Source organism: Nomascus leucogenys, chromosome 14 (genome assembly GCF_006542625.1).
Source record: "Nomascus leucogenys isolate Asia chromosome 14, Asia_NLE_v1, whole genome shotgun sequence".
Lineage (NCBI taxonomy): Eukaryota > Metazoa > Chordata > Mammalia > Primates > Hylobatidae > Nomascus > Nomascus leucogenys.
The window spans coordinates 27229955-27251987 of record NC_044394.1 but is presented as its reverse complement, the minus strand read 5'-3'; the positions used below and the strand labels follow the sequence as shown (position 1 = coordinate 27251987).

The following is a 22033-nucleotide window of genomic DNA, read 5'->3' as shown; positions in this document are numbered from 1 at the left end:
CACTTGGGCTCCTTCGCTGCCAACCGGAGGGAAATGGAAACTCCTGCCTGGGCGTGAAGCAATGACCAGCGGGGCAAGTGGACTGTGCAGGGTGCGGTGCCTCCCTCCCCCATCCTCAGGGGAACAGTCCGCCAGAGCCCAGTCTCCTCACGCACGGTGCCCAGACCCCTGCCCCCCAGCGGAGACAGGCGGTGGCTCGTCCGCGGTCCCTGTCACCCAGCCGATACCAGAAGACCCCAGCCCAGACCCCGAGCCCCAGCCCCGCCGCTCGTCCACTCCCGCCCCGTCCTCACACCTCTAATCCCGCTGTCGGGCTGAGTCTGGACCCGTTCCCTTCTCAGAGCCGCACCTCTGTCGCCGCCGCAGCAGCAGCCGCCGCTGCCGCCGAGTCCTCCATCCCCGCCGGAGCCACATGGAACAGCCAAGCCAGCCACGGCGCTCGCGGGAGCCGGGATCTGCAGCCCCTTAGGCGGACGGCGCCCCTCACGCCCGCCCCCTCCCTGACAGATCGCCCCGCGACCGTCCCCCACCCTACCAAACCCTGCCAGAGCCACCGCTCAGCGCCCAGCACCCCCTCCCCCGCCTTCCTCCTCCGCCACCATCATCATTACCTCCCCCGCCGCACCTCTCACACTAACCCTACCACGGCAGCTCAACCTCCACCGCCCCGCCGCCATTGGCCAGGCCCCGCGCGTGCCCCGCCCACCTCGGCGGCCGGGTCTTAGAGCGGCTGGGTCGCCTCATTGGTAGAACTGCCTGCCCATCACAGGGGCTCCACCTTCCCCTTGCTCGGGAGGTGGTTTTCCCCGAAGCCGGAATGCGACGCACAGGCTACCTTTTTTTTTTTTAAAAAAAAAAAAAAAAAAAAAAAAAGGAACCGACTAAGGACGATCCCGCCCGTTCTTCTGATTGGCTTGGAGAGGGAAGCGATAGGCGGGAGGAATAGGGAGTGTTTATAGTAAACTGCAAGGTGATTGCAGAAGGTGGCTGTCCATCAAAGGCGCCGTTGGTGCTGGGCTGGGTTTCTGGCCCCTAAGGGTGATTGCAGACCTAGAGACTGGCTTCGCTGCAGCTGTGGGCAGTGCAGCTGCCTGTGGGTTTCTCTCCTGTTCTCATCTCCGCCAGGACCTGGGCGCGCCCTCTCCTCCGCCACTGGCAACTAGGGTTTTTGCGCATACAGCCTTTATTTCACCAATTCCTCCTGGGATCTTACCTGACAACCTGAAGTAATGACCCTGTCAGGCACCCCCCACACCCCTGCCGCTCCCCGCCCAACATTGAGTCAACTGGTCTTCAACGGGATTGAATCAGCTGAGCTAGACACAAAATGTGTACAGTACAATTTCTTCTTGTTCGGAGTCTTCAACATTTCTTTGAATCTTGGTTTCTCCTCTTCGCTGTCAGACTCTTTTGCCCCTAGTGAGAACTGTAGATGGATTTGGGAACAGCTAGCGTATAAAAAGGGTGGTCAAAGGCAAAAAGGAGGAGGCAGAGTGAGGGCGGGGACACTTAATCTTGTTAAAAGAGCCAAGGGCCCTTTTGAGAATATGAAAGCTACAGATACTTTCTCAAGGGGGAAAAAGTGTTCTGTCTCAAAACACAAAAAATTGTTTTCAGTTTTAGATGGTTCACAGACCCCTGGTGTAGAGAAAGAGGACAAAGAATGAAACTTCAGGGGAATCCTAGCATTTAAGGAATAAGCAGAGTAAAATGGGAAAGAGACTGAGAAGGAATAATCAGAGAAGTAGGCGCATCAGCAAGCAACGGGCAGACAGTTTGGAAAAAAAAAAGGCAAGCTAACATAAAAAGACAGCAAGCGGGACGGGCTCTGGAAACAAGGATCATTCAATCTTACGAAGGTTGGAAAGCAGGGTGCATGGACAAAGTAGCTTGAAAGGTGTTAGGGTCTAGGGAGGATTCTTTCAGGGACAGGAAGAGAGAGCAGAGATGGGTGAGAATTGAGTCTATCTGTAGACATTGGGGGCCAAGACAAAGTGGAGAGACATGTTGAAGAATCAAGAGAGACGGGGAGATAGATGTAAGACTTAAATCCAGTATCTAATTCAATTTCCACTTTCAATAAAGAAAATGATCTAATAATACAAGAGCACAGTGTGCATTTTACAGAAAACAGCATAGTTATTGCTTATTTTGCTAGTCAATTCTAAAATGTTAAGATAATCATAATAATCATATTGATCCTTATTTTGTATTAAGAGTTCGCTGATGTCCTTCCTGAGTGGTTTACGAAGTCACTACAACCTACAGCCATTATGATATCATATAATAATATATTCTGCATCATTAATAGGCTTTAAGTGTGTGGAGTTTTTTAATGGCTTATTTGTAAAAATAGTCATAAATTATTTTCATCCAAGTTACCTTTCAGAAACAATCCATATGATGATCAGAAGGTTTTTGCACCCTATTTATTACTGTTCTTTGGAAGTTCTCAAACTTTCTCATGTGGTCATTCTGGATTCTTTTAACATGCTTCCCTTACTCCAAAGGGAGAGGGGGAAGAGAGAAAAAATAGACTGACTTTATTGTAAAGAAATTCTCTTAAAAGTAATAAGTTTTAAATAGTGTCTTTAAAAAAAATAAAGGAGTAGGATCCCTAGGGAATCTTCCTCAAGTTGTGGAAAATTTCAAGAGACCGATAGTTTCTTATGACAGCTCTTCTTTTTAGGGGAAGTATTTGTCTTGGATGTAAACTCTTATTTTTCCTTCTAGACACCAAGGTAGCTAAGAAAAGATCAAAGTTAGAATCGTTTACTAAATGAGTGAAGGAATTAAGAACAGCTCTTGACCCTGTTCTGCCACTGACCTCATGTTCATAGGCTGTCTCCTGGAGACCCTACAGAGCAGCTACTGCTTCCCCCTATAACATTTTAAAAAACAACCTGTATACTAACTAAATTTATTGAAGAATATTAAATATAGAATATGTTCAGCTCTTTTGGCCTGCTTTGCTGATAGTTATTGAATACCAACTGAGTATTAATCTTTTTTTTTTCTTGAGACAGGGTTTCTCTCTGTCACTCAGGCTGGAGTTCAGTTCCCTCATCAAGGCTCACTGCAGCCTCACCCTCCCAGGCTCAAGCAGTCCTCCCACCTCAACCTCCCAAGTAGCTGGGACTACAGTCACATGCTACCACGACTGGCTAATTTTTTTTTTTTAAGGAGCAACTCTATTAACTGATAGGCTAATTTTTTGTACTTTTTGTAGAGACAGGGTTTCACCATGTTGCCCAGGCTGAACTCCTGAGGTCAAGTCATCTGCCTGCCTCAGACTTCCAAAGTGCTGGGATTGCAGGCATGAGCCACTGCTTCCAGCCTGATCATATTAAATATTACCAATAGTACATAAAAGTTACAGTCCCTGTTCTCGAAGAGTTTCAGGAACATGTTCGGTGTGTACACAAGAAAGTAACACAAATTACTTAACCCGAGTCCCAGCTTCTTAAAGCATGATCCTGTAAAACATAATCATGCCTACCTTTCTGGGATGTTGAGAAAATGGAAGATATGTACCTAAAGTATCTGGCACATAGTAAACAGTCAAATGGTAACTAGTAGCATATGCTATTATGTTTGGTAGCAAACATAAACAAGACAGAAAAGAACAAAACAGACCTTCAAGAATACTTGGGCAATACTTAGTGCCAAACATCGCTACCTCAAGGACTAAAGAGTTTTAAAGAGTACATTCAACATTATTTATCTCCCATTAATTCAGTTGGTACCAAGACTGGAACAGCAATAATTCAGGTGGACTCAGGATTTTATAATAATTACTAAGAATCCACTTATCCTCAATCCTCATGACCACTCCTTATGTCATATATTAGCTGGGACTTTTTGACATGCTAGAAGTTACCTTTTTCTTAAGGTCTCATTTCCCCTACCAACCAACAGGTACCTCCTACTCACCCTCCCACTTCCAGTATTGCCCACTATGTCTGCCCCCTTCTAATTCCCTGTTTACTCGGATCTTGATTTATCATCTCTCTCTGTCCCAGGTTTAATGCAAGTTACATTAATTGTCCTGTCCATTTGACCCAGGTTGTTGACTGCAAAATGTTTTACTTAACAGAAGATGCAACATTTAAAATAATTTAAATTTTGCCTTTAAATATCATCAAGCTTAAAATGAAGATAGAATACAAAGAAATAAGTGGAAAATGGCATCCAAAAACTTTAAATCTTCTCTGCCATGACAATTCTGAAAATGACAGAAATTATTTTCAGTGAAACAGCTTTTCTAGTCACTGCCTCAGAAACTCCCCAAATGGAAATTCAAGACTATGAAATGCAACCATAGGCTTGAATTATTATTATCTTTCCTGGTGATAAAATTCTTATCTTTGGGTTTTACAGTTATTGCAGTAAAAATTGTCAGAAGTATTATTGCAGGATTTAACCACTAATGGAATTTATCTGTGCCTTATTGCTAGTAATAAGATTTACTCCCAATAATAACACTGTAGGTTTTTGTATTTTTTTTTCCAGTTACCATAGTGGTTATACTATACACAACAATATTACTGCAATTTTTAACTGCTAATAAAATTGTTTTAAACCCACAGCAGACAAATTTACTTCCAACAATCCTATAGCAATTTTTAATGTCCTTAAAAACTCACTGTGGCAGGCCAATACTTTTAAATTTTTAACTGATGGTTTCTGTAGTAGTTGTTTTTCCAAGTATTAAATATTTCCTTTCTTGCTACGGCTTTTCTCCTCTTATACCCCACACCAAGATCCTCAGCATTGCACTCACCCTCATTTAGGCTGGTCTTTGCTCATTGTTTCAGGAAAGGATTATAACAGAATGTAGGAAAACAAAAAATTTTTTATTGGTTTTTGAGTTTCAAAAGCCTAACCCTTTTGAGGAATAATGAAATGGAATCCAGTTAGAGACCTGCACTGTTCACCTCTAACCACATGTGACTATTGAATACTTGAAATGTGGCTAGTCCAAATTGAGATGTGCTATAAGTATAAAATATACACTGATTTCAGACTTAGTATGCAAAAAAGATTAATACATTAATAATATTTATATTGATTACATATTGAAATAATATTTTGGATATATTGGGTTTATTAAATAAAAGACAGTAAAATTAATTTTACCTGTTCCTTTACTCTTTTTTAATGCGGCTACTGGAAAAATGTAAATTATATATATGCCTCACATTATATTCCTATTGGACAGTGCTGTTATAGACAATAGTAAAGCTTCCTTTCCCAAAGATGAGAAATGAGTTTCCTGGGCTGGAAGGGAAAGACAAAACTTGGAGGGGATGTAATGAGAGCTGGATGCTAGTGGATTTCTGAGAGCAGGATCTAATCCCACCCTATTCTGGCACAAGCTTTGGAGAAGGGCAGCTGAAATGATAGGATCTATCTATGGTATCTGAGAGCTAATAGAAATATTTTTCTCCTTATTAGAGTCCTGGGGAGGTGGCAAGACCCTTAAGAGAAGAAAAAACTGGGTTGTTATCTAGGCCAGCCAAGATTTTGGAGTGGCACAGTCCAGTAGAACTTTCTATGATGAATATCTACATGGCTGTCCAATGGAGTAACCATGAGCCACTTGGAACTATTGGACATGCAAAATGTGGCTAGTGTCACTGAAGAAGTGGAGTTTTAATATTATTTAATTTTAATTTATTTATTGGCTACATGTGGCTGGTAGCTACCATAATGGACAGTGCAAACTAACATAGTACTATGGCGGTTCTGGATGCCCAACACAATTTCCAGACACCCAAAGGAGTACAGAGGCACTGCACAGCCACCAGACCGAAAGAGTCCTTGCTGATGGACCAAAATCAACCCAGCAACAATCCATGGAGCTGGCTGCTAATGAAGAAAGATGAATATTAGAACTCTAAGAGGAGCCAGCATAGTAGATGAGAAGCAAGGATTAAATGCCCCATCCCCTTCCCCTGACATAGTGATACTATGTAAGCCCCCTCAATGGAGATGCAGTTCCTGCCAAATTGACTATGATTAAGTGTTTGCCACCCCTTGTGAAATCAGAGCTTGAAATAGAAATTAGGTTGAGTAATGGGAAAATAAAACTGTGTTTCTTGCCAACCTGAATTTCTTTAGATTGAGATTTATGCCTGTTATATAACCTTAAATAATAACTCTTAACAAAATAATTTAAAACCTATGTTTATTCTCTTAAAAGGTGGCCTTTTTTTTTTTACTCTATCATTATAGGACCCAAGTTCTTTGGTTGCCATAAAAGCTTAGAAAAGCTGCATTAGAAAACCATCTTTCAATTAGGAACAGTATTCTTTTGTGAAATTGTTTCTGTTGCAGTTACCCATGAACGAATATTTGAAGTTAGTCATAATGAAGCTTTCCACATTGAACCTAAGATTGCACTAATTCTAGGACCTCTGTTGTATACTAAAAATACAATTTTGTCCAGCTCCACAGCATCTAGAAAAGACCAACATGGGCTTGGTTGCTAGAGGCAGAGGAGCATTCTTGACTTCCTTGAAACTCAGGTAGAGACTGAAGCAAATCTACAGATACTATCCACTGGTGATTCAGCAGGACTAACTTCTATTGTTAATCTGGAGCAACACAGTGAATGACTAGAAGCTTAGAAATCTTTAAGAATATATTGCAGGCAACAATGATATTCAAAATGTGGATATTCAGTGTGTTAACAACACGTCATAGGCATTAATCAGTTAGAATGGATGACAACTGTAAACCATTGGCCTAGTTGTCCCTTTGTGGACTAACTAAATACCAGCCCTGACTCTGGAGTGCCCTTACTGGTCTATAGCATCCTCTCAGTCTAAGCCTTCTAACTACTTAAGATACTTTCATGATGGTGAAGTCTCAGTCCACAAATGTGTATGTCAAGGTAAAAGCAGCTAGCTGAGATAATTTACACGTTGCAAATAAGTGGGCCATTACTGGGGTTATGGCAGCAAAGATTTTAGTTGGAATTAAGAGCCCAGCTGAGAAAGTCATTGCTAAATTCAATAAATTCATCTCCTATAAAATCAGCAGGGATTCTTGACCAAGACTTACTGGTCATTTCCCATGAAATGTTAAGAGCCTTTGGCAAGTTATAAGGGGTACACTGACCTTTGCTTCACTTCTGTGTTTTCAATAACTGGAAAAAAATCCAGGTAACCAGATACAGCATCCAGCCAGTGTTTTCCTCTGAATAATTCATAGATGATTATATTTGTATGAGCAAAATATAATTAATATAATTATGAAATAATAAGGCTAGGCAGGAAAGGCAAAGAAAAGCTGGTAGAAATTCATAACCTTGGAGGGCATTGACTACGACCCTTGTGGTGTAAAATCAAAGCACTTCCATCCCATACAGTACAAAGAACACACACACAAAAAGCAAAATTTCAAAGCAAACTGAAAGCAGGCAAAACTCCACTTACCAGGGCACTGGGCATGAGCCAAGGGAAAGTAGTCCTGTTGCTGAAGCTTGTCCCAGATGAGTAGAGCTGGAAAATAAACCCAGCTTTCAAAGGGCAGGATTAACTCATGCACAGTTTGGGCAATCTTCTGGGCAGGGCAAGATAGGGAAAAATTCCAGGGCAAGGGCAATAACATGAGAGCCAGAGAGAGCTGCAATATTGTTCCAGGCCTCTCTTTTCACAGCAAGTCACCCAATTAGTGACTGGGCTTACAGTGATCAGAACATAGCCTGGGAAGCAAAGATGACTTTGTGAGAGCTGCTGGATATTTCTTCATATTCTGTCACAACTTTTGGATGCTATTTTAAAATATTCCCAATAATGCATCATTGATCTCTTTCTCCAAGAAAAGAAATTCAAGTGTTGAGCAAGTCAGGTTTTTGTGCCATAGTTCAATCTTCTGAAGAAATCCTGCTATCTTCAAAATTTTTTAAATCACAATGTTTTATCCCTGAAATAAGTTGAGTCTATTTTAGGTATTGAACATAGTACTGAGTTACCTATATTAAGAGAGCCTCTTGAAACAATGGCCTTGCATTATCAGTGTCCCATTTCTCATTTCAAAAATGTGTGAGCACCTGCTAACCAGCATCCTTCAGTGTGGAAAAGGAGAGTGTTCTACTTGTGCATGTTTCTTCACATAACACACGCTAAAGAGAGCATATTTAAAGGTCACAACTTGATTATATTTGAAATAGTCACTCTTTTCTTGAACAATTAAAGCAAGAGTAGGAGGCATATTGTTAACTGTTCAACTTCTCTTATTCTTGTAATAACACTCTTTCTAGCTATTCACAAAACTACCTTGTGCCATTCAGTTTGTTTGCCATGTGTCTTGTCCAGCCTACAGCTGAACAAGATAACAATTACCAAAATCCTGCAGTGGCTTGTCAGTGATAAACAGACCAACTTGTTGAGTACTTCTCTCTAACACATATAGTGCTGTAACATGAAATTGCTGCACAGCGTGTGTAATGGGACCTGGTCTTCAACATTGTATGCTATGGATATTTGCAGTGCCCAAGAATGTTACTGGATCAGTTTTGCCAATAGTTCATTCTGCTTTCTCTTATTAATTTCCCTTAATCATATCTTATTAACTTTCAGCTGACTTTGCAAGTTCTAAGGCAACAGGTTCGAGAGTACAACTTTGAATGATAGCTTTTTCATTTTGATTTTCTTTGATGATATTTTTAGTGAAAAATCTGTTAATTTATTAAGAAATATTTAGTGAATAATTATTAAGGTCAAGGTATTGTGGTAGGTATTGGGAATGCAGCACATAAAAAAGACAAAATCCCTGTTCTCCTGGAGCTCATATTTCTCTTCTATTAGAAGTCATTGTTTAGTATTTTCCTTAGAAAATTTCAATTGATGAGAGGTGACCATGATTTGTTTAACAATGACAAAAAATCTGAGAAAAGTGTTATAAAACACAATGTGCTGGAGACTAACATAAAAGGATCACCCACTCAATAAAATCCAATTATCAGATATGTATTGTTGTACTTCCAGCTCTTTCCTTTTGTTGTGGCTGCTTGTGCAAAGTCACACAGAGACTTGTCAGAGCACATACAAATTTATAATCTATATTTGCACTGGAGTCCTGTTTACAATTTATGTTTTAAAATTTGAATTGTAGTATTGACATTATTATTTTTATGATTTACTGAATAGGGACATTGATTTTTTTTCAGTTATGTCTATAAGACTACATGATTATAACTACAAATATGCAAAATTAACACATGCCAAAATTGAAATTACATTGTCTGAGAGAAAAGATCTGCAACCTGTTAAACATCAGCCAAAACAATCTGATTAACATATTCCCTTGAGCTCACATGCATCTTCAAGAGTGTAATGGTCATTAAGAATGTGACAGGGTTTTAACAAACACACCCATCCTATTTAATTTCCCTTTTCACTCCATAAATTATCAAAAAATTTAAAAAAGAAAACAAAGGCCTATTTTCACTGTCTTTTCCTCAGAAATATTTTAGCTTCTTCCTAGATATCCTTAGAGATAGAATAATTAAAGGTTGTTTTTTCTCTTGTATGTGTTCTATGATTTTTTTAAATGTTAAAAAAGAAAAAAAGGTCGGACGCGGTGGCTCACGCCTGTAATCCCAGCACTTTGGTCGGCCAAGGAGGGTGGAAGACGAGATCAAGAGATGGAGACCATCCTGGCTAACATAGTGAAACCCCGTCTCTACTAAAAATACAAAAAAAATTAGCCAGGCGTAGTGGCGGGCGCCTGTAGTCCCAGCTACTTGGCAGGCTGAGGCAGGAGAATGGCGTGAACCCGGGAGGCGGAGCTTGCAGCGAGCCGAGATCACGCCACTGCACTCCAGCCTGGGCAACACAGTGAGACTCCGTCTCAAAGAAAAGAAAAAGGAAAAGAAAAAAAAGAAAAGCTGGGCATGGTAGCTCACCCCTGTTATCCTAGCATTTTGGGAGGCCAAGGTGGGTAGATCACCTGAGCTCAGGAGTTCAAGACCAGCCTGGCCAACATAGTGAAACCCTGTCTCTACTAAAAAATACAAAAATTAGCCAGGTGTGGTGGTGAGTGTCTGCAATCCCAGCTACTTGGGAGGCTGAGACAGGAGAATTGCTTGAACCCGGGAGGCAGAGGCTGCAGTGAGCCAAGACCGTGCCACTGTACTCCAGCTTGGGTGACAGAGTGATACTCTGTCTCAAAAAGCAAAGAAAGAAAGAGAGAGAGAGGGAGGGAGGGAAACCTCAAAGAGATTACACAAATAGCTTTATGTTAATGTAGAAATTATGTGATACGTTTTCTTTTTTAATTCTCCTTTGTATTTTTTTACAATAAAAAATAATGATTAGGCCAGTCATGGTGGCTCATGCCTGTAATCCCAGCACTTTGGGAGGCTGAGGCAGGAGGATCACTTAAGCTCAGGAGTTCCAGACCAGCCTGAGCAACATGGCAAAACCCTGTCTCTACAAAAAATACAAAAATTAGCCGGGTGCGGTGGCACACGCCTGTGGTCCCAGCTACTTGGAAGGCTGGAGTGGGAGAATTACTTGAGCCTGGGAGGTTGAGGCTGCAGTAAGTGGTGACTGCACCACTGCACGCCAGCCTGGGAGACAGAGTGAGACCCTGTTTCAAAAATAAATAAAAATAATAAGGATTAAATATGTATAATTGTAGTTGTAGATTGAAGATATTGTATAAGCCATCATTCTATAATCTTTAAAATGTTCTCTCACTATCTAAAAGCTTTCCATCTATAGTTTCTGGTTATAAATCATATCTAATTGACAAAAATGGAAACTCTCCCTCAAATAAATCGATTACTGGTTCATCTGATGTGTTCTGATTCTGGATCTATTCTGCCCATTGATACACTCCAGTTGAGAGATTAAAGAATCTTCTTTCACAAAACGTTCTATTTCTAGGAATGTCTTTGGTATTTTATAACATAAAAAGAAGGATGAGTTTTCATTGACCTTTCATTGACTTTTTTTTTCTCTTTTTGAGACAGAGTCTCACTCTGTCATCCAGAGTAGAGTGCAGTGGCGTGATCACGGCTCACTGCAGCCTTGACCTCCTGGGCTCAAGTGATTCTCCCACCTCAGCCTCCCGAGTAGTTGGGACCACAGGCACACGTCACCATGCCCAGCTAATTTTTGTATTTTTTTGGTAGAAATGGAGTTTTGCCAATGTTGCCAGGTCTGAAACTCCTGGGCTCAAGCCACCCTCCCTGCCTTGGCCTCTCAAAGTGCTGGGATTATAGGCATGAGCCACTGCACCCAGTCTTCACTGACATTTTATTTTGTGCTTGAATTGCTTTAGGACTGTGAATTTCATGATTCTGCTGGGCGTTTTCCTCATATCCTCTAATTCTGGCTCATGTTTAGCTCCTCTCTTATTTTCCCCTCTTATATATGACACATATATGACATATACATATAGATACTTACATATACATATATGTGTGACATAAACATACACAATTCTGGGAATATTGGTAGAATTATTAGGAAAGACAAGCTCTTTCCTCTGGGACTGATTGCTATAAAGATAGGTATCCTGCTGCCAGGGACCTCCACTGGAGCAAGTCGAACAAAAAAGCCAAAACAGAGGAAGCCAGGAGATGAAGCAGAGAGAGTTGCTTCATTTGCCTCATCTGTAATGGGAATGGGAAAATGATAGTTGGCTACTGGAGGTGAGGTGCTGGAAGAAATAAGCTCTTAAGACCCCTTCCAGGTCTAATTCGGTCATTTTTTGAAATGTCTACCCTTAATACAAGGATATGTTTGTGACATTTTAAAAGGCAGTAAGAGTTTCTCCACAGTTGTTTCCATTATGATCTAGTTTCTGCTGTCTTAAGAAGGTTTTTTTGTTTTTTTTTTTGTCATGGGAGGGAGTGCTATTTTTGATGATTTTTGTCTAGCTTTAATTTTTCTGATCAACTAAAAATTGAAAGCTTATAGTCACAATTCCCATAGAAAACACGAAGGCAGAATGATGTCTTTTAGTAAGATATAAGATATCATTCCTAAATATACCAATTCCTAATTCAATTGTTTATACCAAGTGCTAAAAAGGAGAGTAATTATAGGTCAATTTAAAAAGTATTAATAGAACATATTGCTCTTTCTAGAGTACATTGGTGATAACTTCAATGGCAATAGATTTGGGCTAGAGCCCAAAGAGTTTAATCTTTTCCAGTATGAATGAAAAAGAACGCCCTTAAGAGAGAGATACCCATGACCTGCAATAATTTCTTTAATGTCCTCTGAAAATTAAGAGTACAGAAACAACCAAATACAAAAATTACCACAAAATGTATCATTAACCTAAATGTTAACAGCTAAAACTATAAAACCGTTAGAAGAAAACAAATAAATCTTCATAGCTATGGGGTTGGCAATGGTTTTTTAGATACAGTAACAAAAGCAAGAGCAACAAAAGAAAAAAACAGATAAACTGGACTTCATCAAAATTTTAAAATCTCATACCTCAAAGACACCATCAAGAAAATGAAGAAAGACAAATATTGCATGTTCTCACTCATATGTGGGAGCTAAAAAGTTGATTTTTCTGGAGGTAGACAGTAGAATGGTAGTAGCCCAAGGTTGGGAAGGGTAGTCAGGAGGGGAGAAGAGAGGTTGGTTAATGGATACAAAAATAAAATTCACTAGAAGGAATATGTTCTATTGTTTGATAGCACAGTAGGGTGACTATAGCTAAGAATTTATAGTATATTTCAAAGTAGCTAGAAGAGAAGATTTAGAATGTTGCCAACACAAAGAAATGATAAATATTTGAGGTGACAGATATCCCAATTGCCCTGATTTGACCACTACACATTGTATGCACTTGTCAAAAACACACATGTATCCTATAAATAAATACAATTATTATGTATCCATTTTAAGTGAAAACCAACAGATGGGAGAAAATATTTGCAAACCATATATCTGATAAGGGACTTGTATCTAGAATATATGAAGAATTATTACAAGCTCAAAGACAGACAAATGATACACTTTAAAAATTCGCAGGAAATCAGTATATTGGAGAGATATCTGCACTCCCATGTGTATTGAATCACTCTTCACAATGCTAAGATTTGGAAGCAACCTAAGTGTCCATCAATAGATGAACGGATTAAGAAAATGTGGTAGTTACACACAATGGAGTACTATTCAGCCATAAAAATGAATGAGATCCTGTTATTTGCAACAGCATAGATGGTACTGGAGGTCATTATGTTAAGTGAAATAAACCAGGCATAGAAAGACAAACTGCACATGTTTTCACTTATTTATGGGAGCTAAAAATTAAAACAATTGAACTCATGGAGATAGAGGATGGTTATCAGAGGCTGGGAAGGGTAGTAGGGGAAAGGGGTAGGGGTCATGAGGATAATTAATGAGTATAAAAATATAGTCAAAATGAATAAGATCTAGTATTTGATAGCACAACAGGTGATTACAGTCAATGATAATTTTTACACCGTTTAAAATAGCTAAAAGAATATAATTGTATTGTTTGTGACACAAAGGATAAATGCTTGTACCCTGATGTGATTATTACACATTGTATGACAGTATCAAAGTATCTCAGGTACCCCATAAATATATACACCTACTATGTGCCCACAAAAATTAAAAAAAGTTATAATAGAAAATAGAATGAAAATTGGCGAAGAATTTAAATTGACGTTTCTCTGAAGATGATAGATATATAAATGACCAACAAGCACATGAAAAGATGTTCAATATAATTTGCCATCAGAGAAATGGGAATCCAAACCACAGTAAGATACTACTTCACACCAACTAAAATGGTTTAAGATCAAAGACAGACAATAACAAGGATTGATAAGGATGCAATAAAATTGGAGCCCTCATACCTTGCTGGCAAGATTGTAAAAAGGAACAGCCACTTTTGAAAACCAGTTTGGCAGTTCCTCAAAATGGTAAATGTAGAGTTACTATATGACTCAGTGATCCCACTCCTAGGTAAATACCAAAGAGAAGTGGATGCATATGTCCACACAAAAACTTGTGCATAAGTGTTCACGGTGGCATTACTCATAATAATCAAAGAGTGGAAGAAACCCAAATTCTATCAGCTCATGAATGGATAAACAAAATGTGGCATTATCATACAATGGAATATTTTTCAGCAATAAAAAAGAATGAAGCACTGATTCATGCTATAACACAGATGAACCTTGAAAACTATGTTAAATGAAAGAAGCCAGTTGCAAAAGACACATATTTTATGATTATTTTTATATGAAATGTCCATAAAAGACAAATCCACAGAGACAGAAAGTAGATTAGTAGATGTTCAGGCACATGAAAGAGTTACTGCTAATAAATATGGGCTTCTTTTTGAAGCGATAAAAATGATCTAAAATTACATAGTGATGATGGTTGCACAACTCTGAACATACTAAAAACCACTAAATTGTACACTGTTACTAGGAGATACTGTATTTGATTTATATCTCAATAAAGCCATTAAGAAAAATAAAACAATATAGAAAGAAACGACTGCAGGCACATTTAACTAAAAGTCACAAGAAAACTGAATATGCTAGAGCTCAGCAAAATATAATATTCTAATACAGAAATTTAAAATATGAATGTTCCTTACTCTTAAAGTTTTGAGATGTGGGTTCTAGTTTTTCCTGGCCTCCAACCTGCAGCCTGGGACAAGTCACTTAGGTTTAACACCATTCTGTTCATTTATCAGTAAAATTAAGGTAGTGGATTATAGGATTTTCAGTTGAGGGGAAAATTTAGGAGGTCTGGAGGAGTTCAGAGGCAAATATTGTTAGTTGCCTGTCAATACCCATTCTCCTTTTTTCTTCTCTACTAATAAAAACCCCAATTTCTAAGTGAGCCATTTTCACTCAGCTAATGACCTGCCAGCCTCCTTTACAACCAGATATGGCTATGTGCCTAAGTTTGGCTAAGTCTTGTGTATAACTTCCAGAAAGTCTCCTCCAAGGGAGGGAGTGTGCCTTTCCTTTCTGTTGACGGGATACAGATGGGTTGGCTAGAGCTCTAGCAGCTATCTTGGACCATGAGGATAAGGGATGGCAAAGTATCAAGCTGGAAGAAGCCTGGGTCTCTCACAAATTTGTAGAGGCACTACATTTGCCCTGAACTGCCTATCACCAGACTTCTTTCATATGAGACATAAGTAATCATATAAGACAAAGTTATTTTGGTAGGATTTTTTTCTGTCACATATAAAGATATTTAATTCTAACTAACACAGTCAGCTTATGAAGGGTAAAAAGAAAGGGGCATTTTTAATTGGCTTGGAGGCGAGTTCACTCTTTCAAAAAATTAAAGCCCTCTTTCTAGATGGAACAACTTTCTAAGTTAACCTGAAAGCACGCAAGGGCTCTTGATTTGATCTTCCAAAAGATTGCCAACAATAGCAAATATCTAGAACTGTACAAATGCATTTGTCATCACTGCACCTGTCTCCTCTCCCTGGCATTTTCATATCAGCTAAGATCAGTCACAAAATTCTAAACACTGCAGGTTTCAAATTTGATTAGTGTATGGGGAGAGGGCAAAATCCTTCCTTTGAAATAGGTGTCCAGTGGGATTCTTATTTCTTTTTCATTCTATCTCAGTTTCCTGACCTTGACTAAATCGGTATGGTTAGTTAAGTGTTTCTTGAGAGGCACAAAGGACTTTGTCTCCCTGGTAGGAGACAAAGTTTAAAAACCATCCATTCTTGGTTATGAGAGCCTTATGTGGCTTTGTAAGTGGTATTTGTTGACAGTCTTATTCAATCTTGTACAACAATTTTTTTTGTTTATTTAATTAATTTATTTATTTGAGATGGAGTCTTGCTCTGTCACCCAGGCTGGAGGGCAGTGGTGTGATCTCGGCTCACTGCAACCTCCACCTCCTGGGTTCAAGCAATTCTCCCTGTCTCAGCCTCCCAAGTAGCTGGGATTACAGGTGCCCACCACCACACCCAGTTAATTTTTGTATTTTTAGTAGAGACAGGGTTTCACCATCTTGGCCAGGCCGGTCTTGAACTCCTGACCTCATGATCCACCTCCCTCGGCCTCTCAAAGTGCAGGGATTACAAGCGTGAGCCACTGCGCCCAGCCACAACAATTATTTTATTCACTTCAAAACCCCTATTTTTAAAGACACATATACTCCATCATCCCCAGTTGGGCTTTTTCTGCTACCCCAAGGAGGCACCCAGAGGCTCTGTCTGCTAAGTGCTATGTTGCAGGTGTCTGTTAACTAGACTGCGTTCACAGTTTCCCAGATTACTGAAAGATGGCCCAGTCCTTCTACTCTTCAGCACATCTGCCTGAAACTTCAACTATTATAGACAATACCAAATGTGATTAAAAAGTGGACTTAGCACAGTTCTCTTATGAACCAAGAAACTTTAAAAACATTCATGCAAATTCTGTCATAAGAAGCAATACAAAAGACTAACAAAGCCTGATAACTCTTTTTCACTTCCTAAAGTTACAAATGCTACTGCTTTTTAGTAGTAACTATAAATGCTTTCTGTGTATACTTTATCATTCATCCATTAAGGACTAAAACCTCACTTTAAACACAAGAACAAATAAACATGCAATCAAATGGTTTCATTAGGAAAAAGTCAGAATTTGATAATAATGTAATCATAATATAGTCATAAGATTTGGATTCTTGTTAATGAAAAAAAAATTTTTTAATTATTATTATTATTATTTTGAGACAGAGTCTTGCTGTGTTGCCTAGGCTGGAGTGCAGTGGCCCGATCTCGGTTCACTGCAACCTCCACCTCCTGGGTTCAAGCGATTCTCCTGCCTCAGCCTCCCAGGTGGCTGGAATTACAGGTGTGTGCCACCAATGCCCGACTAATTTTTGTAATTTTAGTAGAGACAGGGTTTCACTGTGTTGCCCAGGCAGGTCTTGAACTCCTGGCCTCAAGTGATCTGCCCACTTTGGCCTCCCAAAGTGCTGGAATTACAGGCGTGAGCCACCACACCAAGCCTAAAAAATTATTTCAGTAATAGCTATTTTTGTTTCATGAAGATGTATCAAAATAGATTCTGAACCAGCCTCCTTTTATTTCTGTCATATTTGATTTTTTCTCTATTTAGGTTATACATACTGATATCTCTTGTTTCCACAGCTCACTGAGGAGGCACTGAAGTTTCTGTGTTTCAACCAAACCGACTGACTTACTGCATTTAAAGGCACTTTGATAAAAGGCACTTTGAAAGTTCTTTCTAATTTTTAAAATATTTGTGCTGGCTTAGTGACTATTAAAAAATAACAGGCTTCAAATGATTCAAACATATGCATGCAATTCAGGGACTCCTGAGTAATGGGATGCACACATTCTTACTTGGGGTTTTATTAAAATGACCTTCTCAGTATGCATACCAGGACCCTTCATGAAGCAAAGCCAGAAGAGTCATTCCAAAACTTGCACGTAGTCCTGCATCACTCCTCGACAAAAAAGGGGGATTAATGTACAATTTCCAGTTTGTGAACAAGATGAAAAAAATGATCTCATTTTGATTTGCCCATTTCAGAAGTGTTCGGTTTCTTATGTTTTTTCTGTGATTAGCCCGGGTAGGAGGAAAGGCAAAGTGATGAATGAAAGTTAAACATTGCCTGTTCTCATCTTTGGAAGCTAAAAAAAAGTTGATCTCATAGAAGGGAAAAGTAGAACAGAAGATACTAGAGGCTGGGAAGCATAAGAGAAAGAGGGGAATAGGGACAGATTTATTAAAGGATACAACATTACAGCTAAATAGAAGGAATAAGTTTTCGTGTTCTATAACACTGCAGGATGACTGCATTTAATAATAACATGTAGTTTTAAATAGAAGGAGGATATTGAATGTTCCCAATACAAAGCAATGATAAATGTCTGAGATAATAGTGAATTACCCTGATCTGATCACTATATGTTATACGTATACAAAACATCACTATGTACCCCATAAAGATGTATAATTATGTGTCAATGAAAAAAATTTTTAATAAAATAAAATAAATGTCCAACACATAGAAGATACTCAGTAAATACTGATTGCCTTCCTTTCTGTTGCTTCTGAGGGGAGCATAGAGTATATAACATTGCTGATTAAATTTACAAAGTGTAAGGAAGGAGATGGCATTAGTCTCTCATGCTATTGGAAATATCCAATTTTTACATCCAATATTCAATTACTTTATTCAGTAATTCTCTCTCAAACCAAAAATCAGAGCCCAACAGAGATAATTCCTTTTTAAAAATCTACTACTGGATATATCACTTTGCTGCTTTTGTGATAGTTAAGTTCCAGTGAGAAAGAAAGCTGAGGAATCTTTTCCAGAGTCTACTTTTCTATGAAAGTCCCTCTCTTCTTTCAAAAGTAGGCACATCTGATATTTTATGTACTTATCCAGTATGGTAAAGAAGCCATCTATCAGCTCATTTCACTTGAAAACTTTGACAGTAACTACTTTGGGACTGACTCACTCTTGCTATCTTTCTTTCAATCTATTCAACCTCATACTTTATAAGGACACACTAACTCTTGTCTCCTTGATCTTTTCATAGCAGGTCTGCGTAGATTCTGGAGTCTTTAGCAGTATCTTCAAAGGAATATCTTTTTTCTTTGTATTGGAACCCTCACAAACCATTTCATAGAACATAGCTGGACTCTTGTATTTAGATTGGCACATCAATCCATAAAAGAAAATTGGGAGAGTTCACTGAGAAATTGATATGTCAAATCACAATGCATTTGTATTGAACCTAGATAGAAATACCTAGAAAATTAGGCAAATAATAAGTAGCTACTTGGAATTCCTAAATAGCTTATACTTCTACACAGATGGGAAACCCATCTATTACAACCCACCTATAGATTATCTGAGAACTTCAGACTTCTGCTAGTACAACTGGGATTTTCTACATCTCTTTCGTACTACTAGAAGACTTCACATAGGTGACCAAGGGAGATGAGCTCAAGGCAAAACAGTTTCTGAACTTTGTTATTTCCAATATTCAAAACGAAGGTTTTCTACCTCCTTCCATCAATAGGAAAAATGCCTTTGGGTTTGAAGAAGAAAGACAGTATTTAAATAAAAAGTTTACTTTCATCTTATAAATTAAAGGGGAAATGATCATAGAAAGACAGTGTTTAGAACTGGCAGGGATCTTAGAGAATATTTAATTCAATCCTCCTGTTTAAGAATAAAGAAAAAGAGACCTGGAGAGGATTTCTGTTTGCTTCAAGTCAAAACAGCTGAAGACAGGAGGTAGCATTAAGTGGTGGAAAGAGCGTAGACTTCGGGTTGGCAGTGTGGATTTGAATACAGCTCTTTTAGTTACCAGTTGAATGGTTTCTTTATATATAAAGTGGGGATAATAGGACCTGTCTTTAGAGTTGTTATGAGGAGTAAATGATGTAACTTATGTAAAGTACCTAGAACACTTGCTGGTACATGGTGAGTGCTTGACAAATATTTATGTCATTAAAGGAACCCAAACCAGGGTGTTTTGACAACTTTTGTACACTGCACTGCACTGTTAATACAGCTGGCCAAAAGGATTCAAACATGAGTTTAAAATAAGAGATTCCAAAAGAAATAAATGGTGTGCAATATTAAATAATGTTTTTAAAACATTCGCTTACCATTAATGCAAGCAATACCCAGTCCTTTTCAGATGAAATAAAATGTTCCACTTTTCTCAGTGGTTTTAGCTGTTTTCAGATACACACAGCCAGTACAAAGAGATGACACAAGGGACTTTTTATCTGCATTGCAGAGAGCAATACGGTGATAATTTGCATCGGAACTTGCCGTTAGCTCCATATGGCATGTATTCATCATTTAGTGGGTTCAGTGCCCTATCTTTAGAGCTTCAGTGATCAGGATAGAAATTGCCCACTTATTTATGCTTGGCTGGACTGAAAATACAGGGAGAGGAAGAAGTGCAGGGAAACACCACTCCCTGCAAGACTTGGCCCTGGAATTAGGAGTAAAGTATTAACACTAACTTGTTGAGCAATAGCTGCTTCTGTCCTAAAGAGCAGGCAAAATGCAGATGATATGCGGTGTATTATTTATGGGTTGCAATCATGCATGTTATTCTTGTCTGTCCCACAAAGGACCTGTGGTTTAATGTAGAGCTGTCTTCCTTTTGTTCAGCACAAAGCCTCACTCACACTGGGCAAGTGGGCATTTCCAATGGCATGTGATCACTTGGTTTGTATGAGCAACAGGAGAAGTTGCTCTCAAAAGTCAAACTAGGAATTAACCCACTCCCTTCCCATACGCCTCCCTCAGAAAGGAGAAATGGAGAGAATACTATTTTTTTTTGTCCTTATTGAAAGTAAAGTGACAAAGGTTTTTCTCTCCCATCGGAAAGTTAAAGAATAAGTCCCTTTTACACAAAAAGAATTTTGGTTTTTCTTCAATTTGTTGCTCTAAAAGATTATATAAATCTTTCAAGCTGAAGATTCAGGTTTTATATCCATTAGTAATCATGATGATGATCTCAGTGATGAGAAGAAGGGAATTCTGAAACCTACTCCCTCCTCCCCAACCCCCAATCACTGTAATAAGCATATATTTAGCTCTAGCATTCTAACACTGGAGCAAAAGGTGCTGCCGCTTATAAGCTCTGGACTATGAACAGAGATTATGGACTGATGTGGGTTGAATTTTGCTCCCCCCATCAAATTCATATATCAAAGTCCTAACCCGTAGTACCTCAGAGTATGACTTTATTTGAAAATAGGGTTGTTGCAGATGTAATTTGTTAAGATGAGGTCAGTAGGTGGACCCTAGTCCAATATGACTGACGTCCTTATCAAAAGGGGACACTGGGACACAGACATCCACAGAGAGAGAACACCATGTGAAGATGAAGGCACAGACTTGGGTGTTGTTTCTATAAGCCATCAAACCAACAGAAGCTGGAGGAGGGGCATGAAACAGATTCTCCCTCATAACCCTCAGAAGGAGCCAACAATGCTGACACTTCCATCTCAGACTTCTTTTTTTCTATTTTTATTATATATTGACAAATTATAGTTGTATATATTTATGGGGTACAAAGTGATGTTACAGCTTATAAATACAATGTGGAATGATTAAACCAAGCTACTTAATATATCCATTACCTCAAATATTTATCTTTTTTGTGATGAGAGAGCATTTGAAATGTATTCTCTTAGTGATATTCTAACGTACAGTACTCAATTATTAGCTATATTTGGGAGACTGTCCAATATACCTTGTAAAAAATCAAACTTATTCCTTCTAACAGTTCTTTACCCTTTGATTCTCATCTCCCCATTCCCCCTAGCACCCCCAGCCTCTGGTAACCACTGTTCTGCTCTCTGCTTCTGTGAGTTCAACTGTGTTGGATTCCACATGTGAGTCCATCTCAGACTTCTAACTTCCAGAGCTGTGAGACAACAAATTTCATTGTGTAAGTCACTCAGTTTGTGACACTTTGTTATGGCTGCCCTTGCAAACTAATACATAAACGTTCTCTCTTTCTTTTCCTTTCTCCCTCCCTCCCTCCCTGTCTCTCTCCTTCCTTCCCTGTCTCCCTCCTTCCCTTCCTTTCTTCCTTCTTTTTCTGGTGGACTTCATAGAAAAGGAGGCTGGAAGACAGGGACATAATTTTTCTTCTAAGCCATTGATGGGCTTTCATATTTTTTAGCATGAAAAAATACAAATGCTTGTTTTAAAGCACATCCACACCTTCTTTTGATAAATGCTGGTAATAATGGGCAAAAGGGGTTACCCCAAGGAACACACATGCCAGTGCCCGCTTCATGTGCTTAAAATCAAATCCATGGCTCCTAAAATTCAATGGCTCATTTCAGGCCTTTAAAGAATCCTAATTTCGCCCTTGTTTTTCCCACTTTGGCTTTTTCCCTTCCTTGAAGAACTGACTTTTCAATTTGCTGAAAAGCTTTACTTTGCCCAGACCTATTCACTCACCTCCAAAATGGAGCAGAAGCAGTGTTCTACTATCTCTCCTTCTTCCCAAGGAGAATTCTACCTCC

General features: G+C 39.0%; 1 protein-coding gene across 7 annotated transcripts in view; it reads right to left on the bottom strand.

Moving 5' to 3' along the window:
* EHBP1 (EH domain binding protein 1) overlaps nt 1–635 on the bottom strand; it is a 354447-nt gene extending 353812 nt beyond the window's left edge. For 4 of the 7 annotated variants that reach the window (XM_030828366.1, XM_030828363.1, XM_030828367.1 and 1 more), the window contains exon 1: nt 296–626. The gene's annotated coding sequence lies outside the window, so the exon portion shown is untranslated. Of the gene's footprint in view, nt 1–295 lie in introns of all 7 variants that reach the window. The other 3 variants (XM_003262441.3, XM_003262440.4, XM_030828368.1) reach the window with 1 other exon arrangement.
* Between the last annotated feature and the right edge of the window lie 21398 nt (nt 636–22033).